The 19,208-nt window shown below is 37.9% G+C and overlaps 1 protein-coding gene across 1 annotated transcript in view; it reads left to right on the forward strand.

Moving 5' to 3' along the window:
* The window catches only part of LOC149228218 (DNA-directed RNA polymerase II subunit RPB2-like), a 102,174-nt gene that overhangs the window by 42,447 nt on the left and 40,519 nt on the right, over nucleotides 1-19,208 (forward strand). The gene's annotated exons all lie outside the window — the stretch shown is intronic.

Here is a 19,208-nt window from a genome sequence, read left to right on the forward strand (position 1 = left end):
TCATGACCTCTGCTGAAATGAGGTGCTTTTGGCTTCCACTGTCGACAATGAATTGCAGCATCGAACCCTTCACCCAAATTTGTGAGTGGAAAAGACGCTTCCCCTCCTCTAGATATTTAGTCTCATTCGTCTAGATCTTGGTGGTGGAAACAGTCACATTGGGTTGTACATCAATAATCTACTTCCCTTATTAATTCCTCTTGTTGGGTTTTGACTCAGGGTTGCAACATGCATCTGATTTTGAAGCCTTCAACTCAGCCACTAGCGATTGCTTGGCCCGACACTCACTTGTGTTGTGAGTGGGGCTCTTATGCAACTCACACCAATTTCATGTGTCTTTCTTTGACTTCATGGTGGTGTTCTTTTCTTGTAGCCTCAACGATTTATCTTGGGTCACCCCGCCTTGGCTTTGTCCTTTGATCTTTGGATTCGCAGATCCAAAATCTTGCTTCTTTTTTTTAAACTTATGCTTGATATTGACAACGTATTAGTACATTGTTCCAATCGAGGAGATGTCCAGGAACTCCATCTCATTCTGGATGTACACGTGTAGGTAGACACACTATTTGAGTACCAAATTCCACTCAAAATCCTTGATACCAAACTTTATGCGAAAGGTAAGGAAAATATAGTATAAACTCTGACATGTCTTGGTCCCTTCCCTGCCACATTTTGGTCTACTTTATGTATCTATTCTCAAAGCATTCGACAAGGTAGTATTTCTCCTTGATGGCATCCCGAAATGAATTCCAAGTGGGTGTAGCTGAAAAAAGTGAGGTCGTACTTTCATCCTTCTCCTCGCAGTAGGTTTCCCAACAGTGCTTGATGTGGGGGGTAGTTTTGAGAAGTGCAAAAGTGATCTTTTCCTGGTTGGAAAAATCATGAATAGAAAAAATATCCTTCTAGTAGATTTAACCATTTATCTACGACATTTTCATCTATTAGACCCTCAAATATGGGAATGTCAAAGTTAACTTGTGCCTCAAAGGGTGTGGCACTTGCATATTAGTGGCTAGAAGTAGATGCATTCGCCCCTAGGTAGCCGCTGAATGATCTAGGCAAATTTTTCCATCATCGCATTCCTTTGTCGCTCGAGGGCTTCTTCAAGTAATATTTTGATAGGATCTCCATCCCCCTCATCTTTATTTTCATCCTCCATGGGAGGTTGTTGGGATTTGAGTGGCTGATCTTGCAAAGGTTCAACCAGTTCAAGCCCTAACTCCTTATAACCCGACCTCATTGGGGACATGCAAAGAAAAACAGAGAAAGAGCAGACCGCTTTGATATCATTGATCCAGATTTAAACATGAACACAACAAATTACAGATATAACCATAAATACAAAGATGTAGCAGAAAAACACTTCATTTCATTAATATAAAAATATTGTGTTGGTAGGCTAAATTACTTCATTTTTAACCCCTTTCCTACTTCAAATTCATAACCTCAGACCTTTATTTTAACCTCACCTCACAACCTCCTTATTCTTTCATTATTCCAAGAATTGTGCCTTTTCCTGCACTAGATTTATATTTCATATTTAAAGGTTACAAATGCACTTAATTAATTATTTTTATAGATTTATACCTTTAATATTCTTTGCAACTAATATCTTCTTTCCTAAAGTATTTGGTAAGCAACGTATTAATCATTTCTTTAGCATGGTCGAGTGCAAGTAGGATTCCTACACTGTTGGCATATCTTAAACTTCTGTGACAACTCACTACCTAATGCGGATATCTCGTTCAGAATCGGTCATATCTAGTTGGGCTCGGAGCAGAGATAAGCCAAGGATATGATAGAGTTCAGGTTGTCGGCCAAATGCTTAAGTTTAGTGTTTTTTTACAACCGAAAGGCTTATAATGTAATGTTGTTGTTATTTCGTTACAACCAAAAGTGTTAGATCGTAACGCTAAATGTAATTTTGTTACGGTTGTAGGCCTAAAGGGATGTATATAATGTAGGATTCGGATAGGAAATGGAGTGATAGCAATGCTACTATAATTGTGGTATTTTGTAATTTTTTTGGTATCACCCTCGTTTTGGGTTGGATTCGATTTCATCATGTACATTTTTTGATTCTAAAATTTAACATAAATGGATTGAGCCATGTTATTTCAATCCTGTGTTTTAATTATATGTTGATGCATTGCTGAGAGCTGAGTTTCCAAGTTTCTTAAACAAGGAAACAAGCTGGTTGGCTAGGGCCCATCCAACCCAACTCATTCTCCTTCGCATTCTTCTTTCTCGTTAAAGGTGTGTTGATTGTGTTTTAATATAAGGCGTGAATTAAGTAGATGCTTCTATTCTTTCACAAAGTTCAGGTTCAATTTCATTTATAGCCATTGTGTGACAGATATGTGGTGTGCATGCTTAACTAAGTTTGATTTTACCTTTTTGTAATTTTTATTTTCGAAGCTTAGTATTATTTTTTCCTTGATCGTGCAAGCACATTATTCCTACACTAGTGCTTTTATAGTTCTACAAATTGATTTCTTTGGTTCATTATAGAGAAGTCTTTCATTCTTTTCTATCATAAGGATCTTCATGTGTTTCTGCAAGTGAGTGTTCATCTTTTAGAAGTATTCTTGATATTTTGGATTAAATATGCCTTGGTAATTAAGGAATGAACATTGTTATGACGCATTAATCTATACCTGCACTTTACACTTTTAAGGAAAGGATCGAACTTCACATATAATTATTCAAAGTGAAGCTTTCTAAATTAAAAAGATTAAAAAGGCAAATCAGATTTATGTGAATAACTATTACATGGATAAAACCTGTTGTCACAATTAGATGATTTCTTTAGTTGCCTAAAAGAGTTCCTCGATTGAAGAAAAGTGTGCTTTGACTTTTGAAGTTAAGTTGGGTTGAAGAATATTTCTATTTGTGAAATCTATTTCAAAGTTCTGTCCACATTTGCAAATTCTTTTCTTAAGTTAACACACTCTTTATTCTTTTATGAAAGAAATTTTAAAACTTGGTGCAGGAATCTTTGTTCCGATACAAGAATCAATATCCTGATACGGGAACAGAGTGCTCTAGTCCTAAGACTTAAAGCCCTTGCATGAGGACAAAAATCTTCAGTACAAGTGTAGAATATACTTCCATCATATAAACTTTTTTCCAGTACTGGTGCAAGAATATTGCAAGAGTACAGGAATAACAGCGCGGTGCAGGGAGAAAGATCTATGAAGAAGTCAGATATCTTCAAGGGTCCAATTATTAATCTGACATACAACTATATTGAAGATAGACATAGATTTCCATTGCAATTAATCAGGATTGCTTACAAGAGTTTTAAAGTTCCTTTTATTTTTTTCTTCGCAAAAGTACTTTCTTTCATATTCCAACACTAGAATTCTTTTGGTGTAAATTTTCACGTAATCTTTTATTTTCGATTCTGCAAGATTGTAATTAAAGAAGTATGAATAGAGTTAGGAAAAGTTCATATCATTTCTGGAATTTAATATGCTTTGCCTCTAAGTTTACAAATCCTCGGGGTTGACAATTAAGTGTTGAAGGAGTCTGCTTAACAGCAATTCCTGCACCCAAAATTTTGGTGTCATTGCTCAGGAGGTTATTTGAAATTGGTAAGAAATTTCTATTTTATGAAATAGGGGTAAGTATGCTATTATTTTTTTGCAGTATGCTTCTATTGTTTTAAGGATTTTACGAGTGCTAATTTTTTATTCTTTGCAACAATTGATAGATTCTTTTCTTTACAACATTTGAATTTTGTTTTCTTGAGTTTGATTTTTAAAATGAATTCCTAAGAAAGGTAGGGGTCCAAAGCCCAATAAGGGCTAAAAAAACACTGAAAAATCTGAAAACTCTTCTTATATTGGACCTTATTTTGCAGGGATAAAGTCCAAGCAGACCCAGACTCATCACGCTGGAACGGTCCACTTGGATTCTGGAAACAATAATTCAGGTGTGACACAACCCAATAAGGGGAAGAAGGAGGCTAACGGTGATAAGAAAGTCTAATTCAGCAATTGTCAACCTTCATCTTCCGGAAGTGGTTTGTTTGGAGGCACAACAATGGCTAATCATGAAGACCATGCAAAGGGGACTGACGAGAATCAAGTAAATGAAGAGCAAACCATTTTTGGATTTCCAATAGTTAATTTTGAAGCGAATGTGAAAATGAAGAATATTTCACCCTCGTATCTACTACATTTTCATGGTAAGGTGCACGAAGACTCAAATTCATTCCTTTTTGAGTTTGATATACTATGTAAGAGTTATGATTATTCTTCAGATGTCCAAAAATTAAAATTGTTTCCTGCAACTCTCAAGGATTCAGCCTTGCGATGGTTCATGGGACGAGGAGGAAAGACTATAAGTTCTTGAGAGGAAATGAAGAGAGTGTTTCTAAATAAATATCAGGAATATTGTAAAACTAGAGAAATACAAGACGAGATCTTCACCATTGTACAAGGTGATGATGAGACTTTGGAGGACTACGTAGAGAGATTTTTGTACATAATCCAAAGGTCCAAAAACAAATTTGATTTAAGTACCATTCGAACCTTGTTCCTAAAAGGGCTTATTGAGGATTCTAGACATAATTTGAATTTGTTAGGACAAGGAGATATTGATCAGAAAAATTTTGAACAAATTTGTGACTTGTGCAGGAAGTTCTCACAGAATCAATCTAGATCCACTAGAGGAGGTCAAGGCAGAACTAACAAACGGGGATCTACAGATGCTATGATTATTGGCTTGGAGAATAAAATGGAAAATATGAAAATTGAAATAATGAATAGTGTTAGCAAACAAATAGACTCTTTGGAACTTCAGCAAAAACTAGAAAAAACACGATAGTCATTGTTTATTTTTTGTCCAAAATGTAGGAAAAAACATCTTTTAAGAGAGTGTCTTGTTGATATAAAGAGTGCTAATAAATGTGTGATCTGTGCAGAGAACCATGCCACCAAGGAATTCCCTTTCATACCTAGATTGAAAATTGTATGTGAAGGAAAGTGCTCTAAACCTGAGCCATTACATGCCATTGGAGTGCGAAGGAACTAGCCACAAGTATGTGCAAGTATGGTTCCTAAACCACACTTTTATGGTTATAATTCACCTCCATATTCCTATCATAATAATAATAATCACTCTCAACATTAGCAGCACGAAAACCATTTTCACCATGGATAGTCCTCTCAACCTTCGCAACAAGGATGGAGAGGGCCAAACCATCCATATTGTCCATATCCTACACATATGCCATCATATCCTCCTTCATATGCACCACACCATATGTCATGACCATATTTTCCCTCTCTACCTTAGCAGAGTCAACCAATGGCACCATTTCCTTTTTCACCACCATTTAGATCACCTCAACTACCTGCTCAACCGATATCAAGTCCTAGCAATAAGGTGGTACAACTGATTCACTTGGTTAGACCGTCCCCTTCTCCTACCTATCAAACCTTGCTGATTAGGATAAATGAGCTTCAATTGAGATCAAGAAGGGTAGTTAAACCAAAAAAAAAAAAACGCAAACCAACAACAACAACCCATGGTGATCATTGAGGAGAAAAATGAGGAGGAAACTCTTGATCATTCAAAAAAAAATGTCACCATTTAGCCCATTATCGTACCTTTAGATTCACCATCTTCTTCAAACCAGTCTCCTTATCCAGAGAGGTTGGCTATGGAGAAGAGCGACCCTGAGTCCACTCTAGCTTTAGAGTTCAGGAATATTTGCATAAAGGTTCCTTTACTTCAGGCTATTAGAGAAATTCCCATTTGCACAATGATCATTAAGGAGTAATGTATTAAAAATCTAGGGAGGAAGAGAGTAGAACCTCAAACCATTCAGTTTATTGGTAGAGAAGATGAGTTAATGACAGGATGTGTATCAATGGAGAAATAGACAAATCCTAGAAACCCAATTATTCCTGTCCAGATAGGTGATATCCTTGTCTCTAATGTATTGATATACCTGGTGGTGGCCATCAATGTTATGACCAAGAAAACCATGGAACAACTTGGGTTGGACCATATTCGTCCTACACCCATTGTGCTTGAACTTGCAAACGTATCTAAAATCAAGCCTGATGGAGTATTGGATGATGTGGTTGTCTCTATAGATTCATGGGAATACCTAGCAGATTTCATTGTGCTTCAACCAAAGAATCCAGCAGGAGGACATCCTTTGATTCTGGGATGGCCATGGCTTGCCACGACCGATGCTTATATTGGATGTCACTCCGATGATATGTACATTTCACATGGATACTCTAGGAAAAAGGTCAACTTATATCCACCTGCTAGATCTGTTTGGGAACTCAAGGACACTTTATGGTTAGATAATGACAGTAGTGATGAGGAGACCCGATCTATTTCTTTGATTCATCATCATACCAAGTTTACCAAGGAAGGGTGAATTACGAGATTTCTTGAACAATTTAGACACTATGCCTCACTTTGATAGAATTCATCAAATCTTTAGTCTATATTTTCAAGAAAATTATGATTCCCACCCTTCCTCATCCCATATTGTAGCATCATCTTCCTATACTCTTGAGCCCAAGACCACTCTTGTTGAAATTAGTTTAGGAAAATCTCTACACATTAGCTCAGACCTAGATTCATCTCAGCAAGAGCAGCTTGTTACCTTGTTGCAAGATCACCTGGATGCATTCGCTTGGAGTTACGAAGACATGAAAGGCATTTAGGAGGGACCCGAACTATCCGAAAACCCTAGAGATGAATGAATCTTGCGCTAAGAGATATTGTTAAAGAGGAATTATTAAAAATCTTAGACGCTAATTTCATCTATCCCATTTTTGACAGTTAGTGGGTCTCTCCATTAGTGATAGTCCCTAAGAAAGATTGGAGATGGTGTATATGCATTGATTACCGAGAATTAAACAAATCCACTCTCAAGGATTACTTTCCCTTACCTTTCATTGATAAAGTGCTAGCGACGCTTGGTGGTAAAAAGTACTTTTCATTTTTAGATGGCTTTAGTGGGTATAACCAAATCTAGATCACACCCTCAGATGAAGACAAAACTACCTTTACATGCCCTTGGGGTACATTTTCTTATCGAGTGCCTCCTTTCGGGTTGTGTAATGCACCCACCACCTTTTAGAGGGTTGTGCTAGCTATTTTTTTTGATCTTGAATGTGTTGAGATTTATATGGATGACTTTTCTATGTTTGGTAACTCATTTGGTGAAGCTCTTAAAAATCTAGAAAAAGTGATTTTACGTTTCCAAGAGGCTCCTCTTGCTTTGAGTGAAAAAAAAATGTAGATTAATGTGCAAAGTAGGAGTGGTTCTTGGTCATTTGGTTTCTGACAAAGATATCCAGGTAGACCCCACTTAATTTGAAGTTATTTTTCGTCTGCTTACACCCAAAACACAAAGGGAAGTGAGAGGCTTCCTAGGACACGCTGGTTATTAACAGAGATTCATTGAGAATTTTTCCAAGATTGCTACCCCCTTTTTTCGATTATTAGCCAAAAGATGTTTGAGACATTGAAGGAAAAATTAGTACATGCACCATTTTTTAGAGGACCAAACTGGTCCCTGCCATTTCACATTTCCTCTGATGCCTCAAACACTACCATTAGCGCAGATTTAGGACAAGTGGAGAATAAACAATCCTATGTTATTTATCACATTAGAACAAATTTGTCACCTGCCGAATTTAACTATACAGTGACTGAGAAAGAACTTTTAGCCATTATTTTTGATATTTATAAATTCAAACATTACATTACAGGATATGAAGTTTATGTGCATATTGATCGTTCTTCTATAAAATATTTATTGAATAAACCTTTTGTTGGAAATAATACTGAGGGGGGGGTGAATCAGTGTTATCAAATTCTTTTCAATGTATCTTCCAGATTTATACTTTAATTTATTCTTCAGATATTGATCATTAATTTGTATGTCAGTACCATATAATAGTGAGCAAGAACAAGAAAAATAGATAGTCACACCAAAGAACACCAGATATAAGGTGGAAACCCAATGTGGGTGAAAACCACCTGCTGCAATATGTCTCTATCTTCTTTCAATTAGAAACTTCTTTAACAATGAATTTGTACTGGTGCAGTTCTTTACCAGTACGCAGGCTGCAACCTGCTGAGAGCTACAACCCTCTCTCGTTTTCCAGTCTCTCCTGGAAGGGAGCTACAACCCCCTTAGCTCTTGTACTAGCTGATCTACTAGTACGTAGGTGCTAACCTACTTCTTTTCTTCTAAGGACCACGCTTCATAAATTTTCAAACTCGATCCATGAACATCAAATAATCATCAAGTACATGTGAATCAACCAATCTCCTTTTACAATCACCCAATGAGTCAACCAATAACTTCTCATAATGCAGTAACCAGAAAAGCAATACCAATAGTATAAACCTAGAACTCTGCAGCAATAGATAAAAGGCAGCCAATAAATATTTTAAGAAAAGTCTGCAACTTCACCAACAGAAACCTGCGAATATCCGCAGTTCTTCTGTGTCTGGACTGCACAGCTCAGCACCTGCACTGTCTACCCTACATTGTACTTCCGCACCTGCACCTTCTGCAGCTCTACGTACCTCTCCACCTACGCCTTCTATTGCGCTGCGAACCCCCGCACCTGTGCCTTCTGCTGCTCTGCGTACCTCCGCACCTGCGCTGCGAACCCCCGCACCTGCGCCTTATGCTGCACTGCGTACCCCCGCACCTGCGCCTTCTGCTGCACTGCGTACCCCCGCACCTGCGTTGTGGATCACCTGCGGACCTCCGAATAGAGCCAAATTAACAATCCTCTAATGTGACATAGACAATCAGATCCAAAGATCTGATCATGCGCCAGAGATATCAGGACCTATCAATAGATCCGCCTTACAATTTATAGATTTCACCTTGATTTAGATCTAGCTTTTCAAACCGATCACCCAAAATTTCAGCTCTTAAGATATTCAAATTTCACAAGTGACGGGCCAAGTGATCTCCTTCCCTTTTTATAGGCAAGCCCTTACTCAAACCATGGAACAAAACCATCTAAAACCAATACAAGGGATCCAAAACCGGGGTTCAATAATTTAGATGATATAACACGGACCAAAACCATAGGATCATGTACGTCGGACTAAATATCATGGACTAATCATAAAAATTCCCACGTGCATGCACTTCTCTGCATTGAAGTGAGTGAATTTGATGCCCGCACATTTTGTTCGGAGAACTTGCGGGTATGCCCGCACTTCTTGTTCGGGGCACCTGCGGGTCTGCAACTTTTCTTAAGCTCACCTGCGGGTATCTCTTTTTCTATGATTTTGAGAGCCTGAACAGAGATTTGTCACTTGAGTGAGTTTCCATCAAGTACAACACCTGTGCCATAGCGCCAAACCTGAATCATAATGCCAAAAATATCCCCCTTTGGACTTGATGGCAACCCCAAGATCCTCAAAGTCATTCTCCCCCTTTTTCATCAAGGGAAAAGGGTTATGCTCCCCCTGAGAACATGCTAAAAACTCGACTCTGTTGTGCTGATCATGCTCCCCCTGACTGTAGGCTAGATCTGTAAAAGAAATTTTCTTCAAGAAGAACCATAATCCATCATACACCATAAATGATCTTCACAAAAGAGATATGAGACATAGAGACAAAACATTAGCAGCAGTATTTAGATCAGCATCCATGTTCTCCTTCTGAACTTTCTCCTCCAAGATCTTCTATAATAATGCCAACAATGTATTATTAGAAGAATAAATGCTCCCCCTGAACCTGTGCCAGATGGTCTTTGACCAATCCATAAACTAGCGAATGTACGCATATACCCCATATGAAACTCGCGTACAACCAACAATCTCTGAAACAGATAAGATTCAACAATAAGATGATGCATCAACTACCCCCAGCTTTTTCCTGAGGTATTCAAAGGTCTCCCTGGGTAGTGGTTTGGTGAGCATATCAGCAACTTGTTCCTTAGAAGGAAAATACTCCAACTTGAATTTTTGTTCAAGCACTTGTTCCCGAAGAAAATGATATTTGATAGGTATATGCTTGGTCTTTGAATGCATGACTGGGTCCTTTGAAATTCTGATAGCACTTGTATTATCACATAGGATGGAGATAGGTGGAGTACAAGTGAGTTGAAAGTCCTGCAAGGTTTGCATCATCCAAAGAAGTTGTGTGCAACAAGATGCAGCAGCCACATACTCTGCTTGAGTTGTAGATAAAGCAATTGAACTCGGTTTCTTGTTGAACCAAGATACTAATCCGGAACCCATGAAGAATGCACCCCCACTAGTGCTTTTCTTATCATCCACGCTTCCGGCCCAATCTGCATCTGTATAAGCATGAAGTGTGAGATCTGTATCTCTAGGATACCATAAGCCATAGTTTTGAGTTCCTTGAAGGTACTTGAAGATTCTCTTAACTGTCTAAAGATGAGTTTCCTTTGGATTTGCTTGAAATCTTTCAACTATTCCCACTGCGTGCATGATATCTGGTTGGGTACCTATCAAATAAAGCAGACTTCCAATCATGGATCTATAGGTTGGTTGATGCACTGCTATAGATTCATCATTTGCACTGAGGCTGCATCATGTAACCATAGGTGTACATACTAGTTTTGAATCTTCCATGCCATACTTTTTCAAAATCTGCTTGAGGAACTTGGTTTGAGACAAAAATATACCGCCTTCGTTTTGTTGGATTTTCAATCCAAGAAAATATGTGAGTTCTCCAAGCAAAGACATTTCGAATTCTTTCTGCATCACCAAGGCAAAGCTTTGACTCATAGCTTCTTCGTTGCTGCCAAAGATAATATCATCTACATACACAACAAGTATTAGCAATTTTTCATTTTCAAATTTTATATAAAGATTGCTATCTGCTGATCCTTTTGAAAAACCTTGTTGATGAACATATTTTTCCAAACGGTAGTACCAAGCCCTTGGAGCCTGTTTAAGACCATAGAGAGCCTTTTTTAGTCTGCATACAAGATTTGGATCATTCCCAAGAATGAAACCATCTGGTTGCTCAATGTACACTTCTTCTTCTAAGTCTCCATTCAGAAAGGTCGATTTCACGTCCATTTGAAATACTTTGAACTTTTGAAATCTTGAGAGAGCAAGGAACATTCGGATGGCCTCAAGTCTAGCAACAGGAGCAAAAGTTTCTTCAAAATCTATTCCTTCTTGTTGAGCATACCCTTTACAAACAAGTATGGCCTTGTTTCTAATCACTTCCCCATTTTCATTCAACTTGTTTTTAAAGATCCATTTTGTCCCTATAGCATTCTTATCTTTTGGTCTAGGAACCAACTCCCAAGTGTTATTCTTTTCGATCTGCTCAAGTTCTTCATCCATTGCCTTGACCCAACATTCATCTTTGCATGCCTCTTTTACATTTCGTGGTTCAGTGGAGGAGAGCAATGCCAAATAGCTTGAGGCTTCTGCAATTGTTCTTCTTGTTTGTATACCTGCCTCTTTCTGCCCCAAAATTTGAGATTCTAGATGATTCTTCTGAACGTACCTGGATGGAGTCTTCTCTTCTATCCTTATCTGTTCCTTTGGTGCCTCTTGAGGTTATTTTTCATCATCAGTCTGATTTGAAGGATGTTCTTCATCCTCTTCGATATTTTCATAATTTACTTGCCTAGGAATGTTTCCTTCTTCATCAACCACTACATCAATGTTGTTAACAATTCTTCCAAGTCTTTTATTGTAACACTTGTATGCTTTGCTGTGGGGAGGATAACCAAGGAGAATGCCTTCATCTGCTCTAGGTTCAAATTTGCCAAGATGTTCATCATTATTCTTAATATAGCATTTGCTTCCAAAAATTTTGAAATGTTTTACCGAAGGAGTCTCACCATACCAGAGCTCATGAGGAATTTGAGTGTTATTAACCCAGACATTTGTTTTGTTGAGAATAACAACCGCAGAAAATGTAGCTTCAACCCAAAAGTTTGCGGGAGTTCCAGACTCATCAAGCATAGCACGAGCCATTTGTTGAACTGTTCTGTTCATCCTTTCCACTACTCCATTTTGCTGAGAAGTCCTAGCTGTAGAGAATTCCATTCTTATTCCATGTTCTTCACAGAAGTCGAAAAATTCATTCGAGGTAAACTATCCACCTCTATCAGACCTGAGGCATTTGATTTTGTGATCTGATTCGTTCTCCACCAAGGCTTTGAATGATTTGAAATTTTCAAAGGCTTTGAATGATTTGAAATTTTCAAAGGCTTCATCTTTGTGCTTCATAAGTCCTATCCAACACATCCTGGAAGAGTCATTAATGAATAATATGAAATATTCTTCTCCTCGAGGTGACCCTTTCCTAGATGGGCCACATACATCAGTATGGACAAGTTCAAGTGGCCTGATAGTTGATCCTTCCTTCTCAGGGAAGTTAGTTGTAGTTTGCTTACCAAACTGACATGATTTTCATATTGTGTTGTCTGGAATTCTGATGTTTGGAAGACCACGAACTGCCTGGTACTTGCATGCTTTCCTTATCTGTGAAAAGCTTAGATGCCACAACCTCCAATGCCATAACCAGTGTTCATCATTTTTTCTCAAATAGCATTGTTGTTGTCCTTCTTCAAATATGAATAAATTATTTGGAGTTCTTATGCCTTTGATCACGGTTTTTCCTGTATCATGATCACGAACACTACATCCATTTGATCGAAATATTACCTCAATTCCTTGATCGCACATCTGACTGATACTCAATAGATTATGCTTCAAGCCATCAACATACAAAACATTTCTAGCTTTGACTTTTTCTTTCAACTGAGCAATGCCTTTTCCTTTTATGACTGCAGGGGTATCATTTCCAAAAGAAACTTTCTTTCCCTTTTCTAAAGCACTATATGATTGAAGTTTTTCTTTTATCACCTGTCATATGCTTCGAACATCCACTGTCGATGTACCACTGATTTTCCTGTCCTTCTGCATATAAAGCTATCCCACATCTTTCTGGTTGTGGTTCCTTCATTCTCCATGTTCTGGCATTTGAGGTTTGTTCCTTCTGAGTTGTCTTCTGAAACCTTCTCCTGCATTCAAAATCTTCATGACCGAAGTTATTACAAATAGAACATTCAATTTCACTTTCAAGGGCAGAAAAGCTATTATAGGTCCTTTTCGTGATTCCAGTCATACTTCTTTGTTTTTGAGCTTCTCTAGTCATGATTGTCTTATAGGCAACACATTGAGCTGCTTTGTGACCAAAGTTATGGCAAGAGAAACATTTGCCATTGAAGAAACTCCTGCGATTATCAAATCTATCAATCAACCGATTATAGTTTCTACTGACATCCATTCTTGAGCCAAATTGGGAAGCTTTTACTTGTGGCTGGTTGTGGCTTCTATTTGTCCTTAAGGTAGATTGCCCCGATTTTCTTGATAGCCTTTGTTAATTCTTGAGGTAAACTGTCCCTGATGAATTCTATTAGGCCTTTTCTCGCTCCTTCTTGTTGCATCAAGATAGCTTTTGGAGGTGGATGCTTGAGATGCTTCTCCATTATATCCCAGACCTGTCTTGATTAGTGGAGAATGCTGCACATTGATAATCTCATCCAGAGTTTCAGATCCTTTAACAAATTTAATATTAAGAGTTTTTGTTTTCTCAATCTCTTTTCTAAGACCAATAATTTCACATTCCAATTTTTCATGATGTTTTTCCTTTTCAGCCAGTTGACATTGCAGAGAATCAATAATCACATTTTTCTCTTCTAAACAAATTTTGAGTTTAGAAATCTGTTCATAAATACCTTCTTCATCTATAGCATCCATGTAATCATCATCTTCAAAATCCATTAAAATTTTATAATTATTACCTCGTTCATCTTTGTCACTATTTGAAAGTCCATCACTGTCTTCATGAGTGTAATAGCTTTTCTTATTTGCATTTTGTTTCTTGTTCCATCTAACAGGTTCCTTCCCCTTGTCAATCTTATCCTTATGAGGACATTTGGTAGCATAGTGACTGACTCTTCCACAATCAAAGCATTTGAAAGGTAACTTACCTCGAAATCATACAACACCCCGTTGAAGGTTTTTGAAAAAATTTGATTCTTCTTCTTCTTCTGACACGTATCCTGACTCATAGTAATCTCCTTTGCCTAAAGCCTTGAAGGTAGCTTCTCTCCTGTCTGATGGTCCTCCTTTCCTCATGTCATAAGCAGTCAGAATTCTGTGCAGCTGTGACATGGTAAGGTTTCGTAGATTCTCTTTCTCTTCTATTGCAGAAACTTTAGATTCAAACCTAGGGGACAAAGATCTTAGAACCTTTTCAACCACAACAGCCTCTTTTATTTCTTCACCCAAATTTTTCATACAACTAACAATCTCATCTACATGAAGGAAATAGTTAGCCACACTTTCATCATTGTGCATTATGAGATTTTCATACTGAATTCTGAGGGTTTGAAGTTTTGCTCGTTTTACCTATTCATCTCCTTCATAGCTCAGAACAATCTTGTCCCATATTTCTTTTGCGGATTTATACTGCATAACCTTCACGAATTCTGATTGAGATAGACATCGTAATAGAGTATTGACAGCCTTTGCATTTGTTTCATATTTCTTCTTCTCAGCCAGATCTGTAGGAGTTGTTGATGGAAAAGTATACCCTGTATCTATGATGTCCCAGACTTCTGTACCAAGAGATTGAAGATAGGCAGTAACTCTTACCTTCCAATATATGAAGTTTGTCCCGTCAAAAATTGGTGGCCTGATAGATGCTTCTCTCCTAGTTGCTCATGATGATGGATCTTCCTTCAAGCGATCAAGCTTCTTCAGAAGGACCTACTCTGATACCAATTGTTGGAAATAATACTGGGGGGGGTGAATCAGTATTATCAAATTCTTTTCAATGTATCTTCCAGATTTATACTTTAATTTATTCTTCAGATATTGATCATTAATTTGTATGTCAGTACCATATAATAATGAGCAAGAACAATAAAAACAGATAGTCACACCAAAGAACACCAGATATAAGGTGGAGACCCAATGTGGGTGAAAACCACCTGTTGCAATATGTCTCTATCTTCTTTCAATTAGAAACTTCTTTTACAATGATTTTGTAATTGTGCAGTCCTTTACCAGTACGCAGGCTGCAACCTGCTAAGAGCTACAACCCTCTCTCGTTTTCCAGTCTCTCCTGGAAGGGAGCTACAACCCCCTTAGCTCTTGTACTAGCTGATCTACTAGTACGTAGGTGATGACCTACTTCTTTTCTTCCAAGGACCATGTTTCATAAATTTTCAAATTGGATCCATGAACATCAAATAATCATCAAGTACATGTGAATCAACCAATCTCCTTTTACAATCACCCAATGAGTCAACCAATAACTTCTCATAATGCAGTAACCAGAAAAGCAATACCGGTAATCTAAACCCAGAACTTTGCAGCAATAGATAAAAGGCAGCCAACAAATATTTTAATAAAAGTCTGCAACTTCACCAATAGAAACCTGCGAATATCCACAGTTCTTCTGTGTCTGGACTGCGCAGCTCCACACCTACACTGTCTACCCGACAACATACCTCCGCACCTGCGCCTTCTGCTGCTCTGCGTACCTCCGCACCTGCGCCTTCTGCTGCGCTGCAGACCCTCGCACCTGTGCCTTTTGCTGCTTTGCGTACCTCCGCACCTGTGCCTTTTGCTGCACTGCAGACCTCCGCACCTGCGCCTTATGCTGCGCTGCGTACCCCCGCACCTGTGCCTTCTGCTGCACTGCGTACCCCCACACCTGCGCTGTGGATCGCCTGCAGACCTCCGAATAGAGCCAAATTAATAGTCCTCTGATGTGCCATAGATAGTAAAATCCACAGATCTGATCATGCGCCAGAGATATCACGACCTATCAATAGGTCCGCCTTACAATTTATAGATTTCACCTTGATTTAGATCTAGCTTTTCAAACCAATCACCCAAAATTTCAGATCTTAAGATATTCAAATTTCACAAGTGACAGGCCAAGTGATCTCCTTCCCTTTTTATAGGCAAGCCCTTACTCAAACCATGGAACAAAACCATCGAAAACCAATACAAGGGATCCAAAACCAGGGTTCGATAATTTAGATGATATACCACGGACCAAAACCATAGGATCATGTACGTCGGACTAAATACCATGGACTAATCATAAAAATTCCCACGTGCGCGTGCTTCTCTGCATTAAAGTGAGTGAATTTGACGCCCGCACCTTTTGTTCGGAGAACCTGCGGGTATGCTCGCACTTCTTGTTCGGGGCACCTGCGGGTCCGTAGCTTTTCTTAAGCTCACCTGCGGGTATCTCTTTTTCTATGATTTTGAGAGCCTGAATAGAGATTTGCCACTTGAGTGAGTTGCCATCAAGTACAACACTTGTGCCATAGCGCCAAACCTAAATCATAATGCCAACACCTTTAACTAGTGGTAGAGTGACTATGTGGTTTCTTTTATTACAGGAATTCGATGTTACAATTATTGATAGACCAGGAAAGTCTAATGTTGTAGCTAATTATCTTTCTAGATTAAATAATCGTGGTTAAGTAATTATTGTTGATGATGATTTCCTTGACGAACATATTTTTTCTATGTCAGAAAAATCCCCATGACTTGTTGACATATCGAACTATTTATTCACCGGAAAAACACCACCTCACTTATCCGCTTGTGAAAAGTGGAATATCATTCAGAAAAGTGCTTTGTATTCTTGGATACAAGGAGACCTCTTTTACACTGGACCAAATATTGGTTATTCGTAGATGTGTGAGAGAGGAAGAAATGTTTCATATCTTAAAATCTACCCATGATGAACCTTGTGATGGCCACTTCACTGATAAATGAATCGCATATAAAATTTTACGAACTGGCTATTTTTGGCCTTCTTTGTTTAAGGATGCCAAGCAATATGTTAGGCATTGTGATAGTTTTCAACAGATGGTTCAACCTGTTCAATCCAATGAAATGCCTTTATGTCCTCAAGTTATGATTGAGCCCTTTGAAAAATGGACTATTGATTTCGTAGGACCCATAAACCCCGCATCTTTAAACAAAAAACATATCTTGGTTTGTACTGATTTTGTTACTAAATGGGTAGAGGCCAAAGTTGTTTCTTTTTCCACTGAGAAAGTTGTTGTTGATTTTCTATTTAGCGAAATTTTTACTCGATTTGGTGTTCCTAGAGAAATCGTTTCTAACAATGGACAGCAGTTTGTTTCTAACTTGGTACAGGAAGTCATGAATCAATATAAGATTTGACACAGGAAACATACACCATACCACCCGCAAGAAAATGGCTAGGTGGAATCTACAAACAAGGTTATCGAATCCATCCTCACCAAAACAATAAACATGCACCCAAAGGATTGGGCCAAACGATTTCCTAAAGCCTTATGGGCTTATCGAACCACTTGCAAGAATAGCACAAGACATACACCATATGAGCTGGTGTATGGAAAAAAATTACTTTTGCCAATTGAATTTCAGATAAAGACTTTCAAAGCTATAGTTAAATTGGGTCTAGATCTCTCGGAAAAACAACAGTAGCATCTATTACAGTTAAAGGAGTTGGATGAATTTAGGAGGGATGTTTTTCAACATAATATTTTAGTCAACAGCAACGCAAGAAGTGGCATGAAAATTTTATCAAGAATAAATAGTTCCAACCAGGTGACTGGGTACTTCTCTATGACTCTATATTTAAACATTTTAAAGGGAAGTTCCATACTCGTTGGATGGGATTGTATGAGTTAATTCAAGTTTTCGACAATGAGGTTGTAGAAGTCAAAACTACCAATGGGAAAAATTCAGTTTTCCTTGTGAATGGGCATAAGCTTAAAGCATACTTTCAGCCCCTCACAAAGGAATATTTCATGTAGCAAGTGTAGCAACAACCTAAACTTCAGTTGGTAGGTGGCTATGCCGCCCTATTGTGATCTGATTTCTTCTCTCTTGAAATAAAGTTTAAAGAAAATAAAAATAAAAATAAAGGTAAAGAAAAAATATTTTCCTGTGATTGTGAAAATTAGTTTTACTAACATGATTGTAGAAGGATCAACCTTAAAACCAGCTTGCTGGCAAGAAGATCAAATTCTAATACAATGGGAATTTTGCTTGATTTTTAGATGTGTTGACTATCACCAAGAAGAAGTAGGTTCAAGTGCAGGAACTGAGCCCTTATCCAAGTTTGGGAGAGCTGGAACGAAAATTTTTATCCAAGCAACACTCAATTCTGTTGCATTTACTTTTCAGATCAGCACTATACAGGTAGAATTCAGGTGATTCTGCCCTTCTTCTATTCCCATTTTCGTAAAAAAATCCCATGAAGTTTACCATCCCTTTCTTCAAAGAAACTTTCCCTATCTAATTTCATATTTCCATCTTTTCCCCTTGAAAAGTTTTCCCCAAAATCCCTTTTCATTTTGTCCCTCTTGGTGGTCTCACTCTTGAAGTCCCAGTCGTAATTTCATTCCCATTCTAAAATTTACCATTTTTCCCACTTATTTTTTTTCCCTCATGGATCGATTGTAGGATTTGATGTGAACTGAAAAGTTAGATCAGAAGGCATATATCAACACCAAAGGCTGGCAAATAAAATCTCCCTTATATATCCAACAAATTTTTCAAATCCAACCTATGAATTATATCCTATTAGAATTTTTTGGTTCCCTTTCTCTTTCCAGATATGCTACAAATATCCCTGGTGCAGGAATGTGTGTTTGAGTGCAAGCATGTTCAGTGCAAGCATGTTCAAGTGCAGGCATTTTTAAGTGCATGCATGTTCAGTACAAGAATCCACACCACTGAGCATGCCCAATTATGCAAACACATGTTTTGGTGCAAGAACAATGGTCTCAATGCAAATACAGTGCAAGAACACCTAGTGCAAAAATGTGTATTGAAAAGCTTATCATTGTTTCATAAAAATTTTGTACAGGCAGAATGACTACACCACTTGTAGAACATGGCATTAAATTATTTGTATTATGCTTAACACTTTGTTTTATCATTTACTAAATTACGAAGAAATTGTTTAAGTACAAAGATATTTTAGGTTATGAAATATCATCTTTTTAATGAGTACTCAATACACCTTATGTGAGATTAAGAAGTGAATGTGGGATGGTATGATTCTCTCGAAATCCAATACTTACCTCTTCTTCAAAAGAATCATCACCTATCAATGATGGCCTTACCTCATATCCGACCTCGCATGACTGTTACGTCGAATC

The sequence above is a fragment of the Pinus tabuliformis genome, chromosome J, assembly GCF_031772625.1.
Source record: "Pinus tabuliformis cultivar Carrire ecotype Pingquan chromosome J, CPIR1, whole genome shotgun sequence".
NCBI lineage: Eukaryota > Viridiplantae > Streptophyta > Pinopsida > Pinales > Pinaceae > Pinus > Pinus tabuliformis.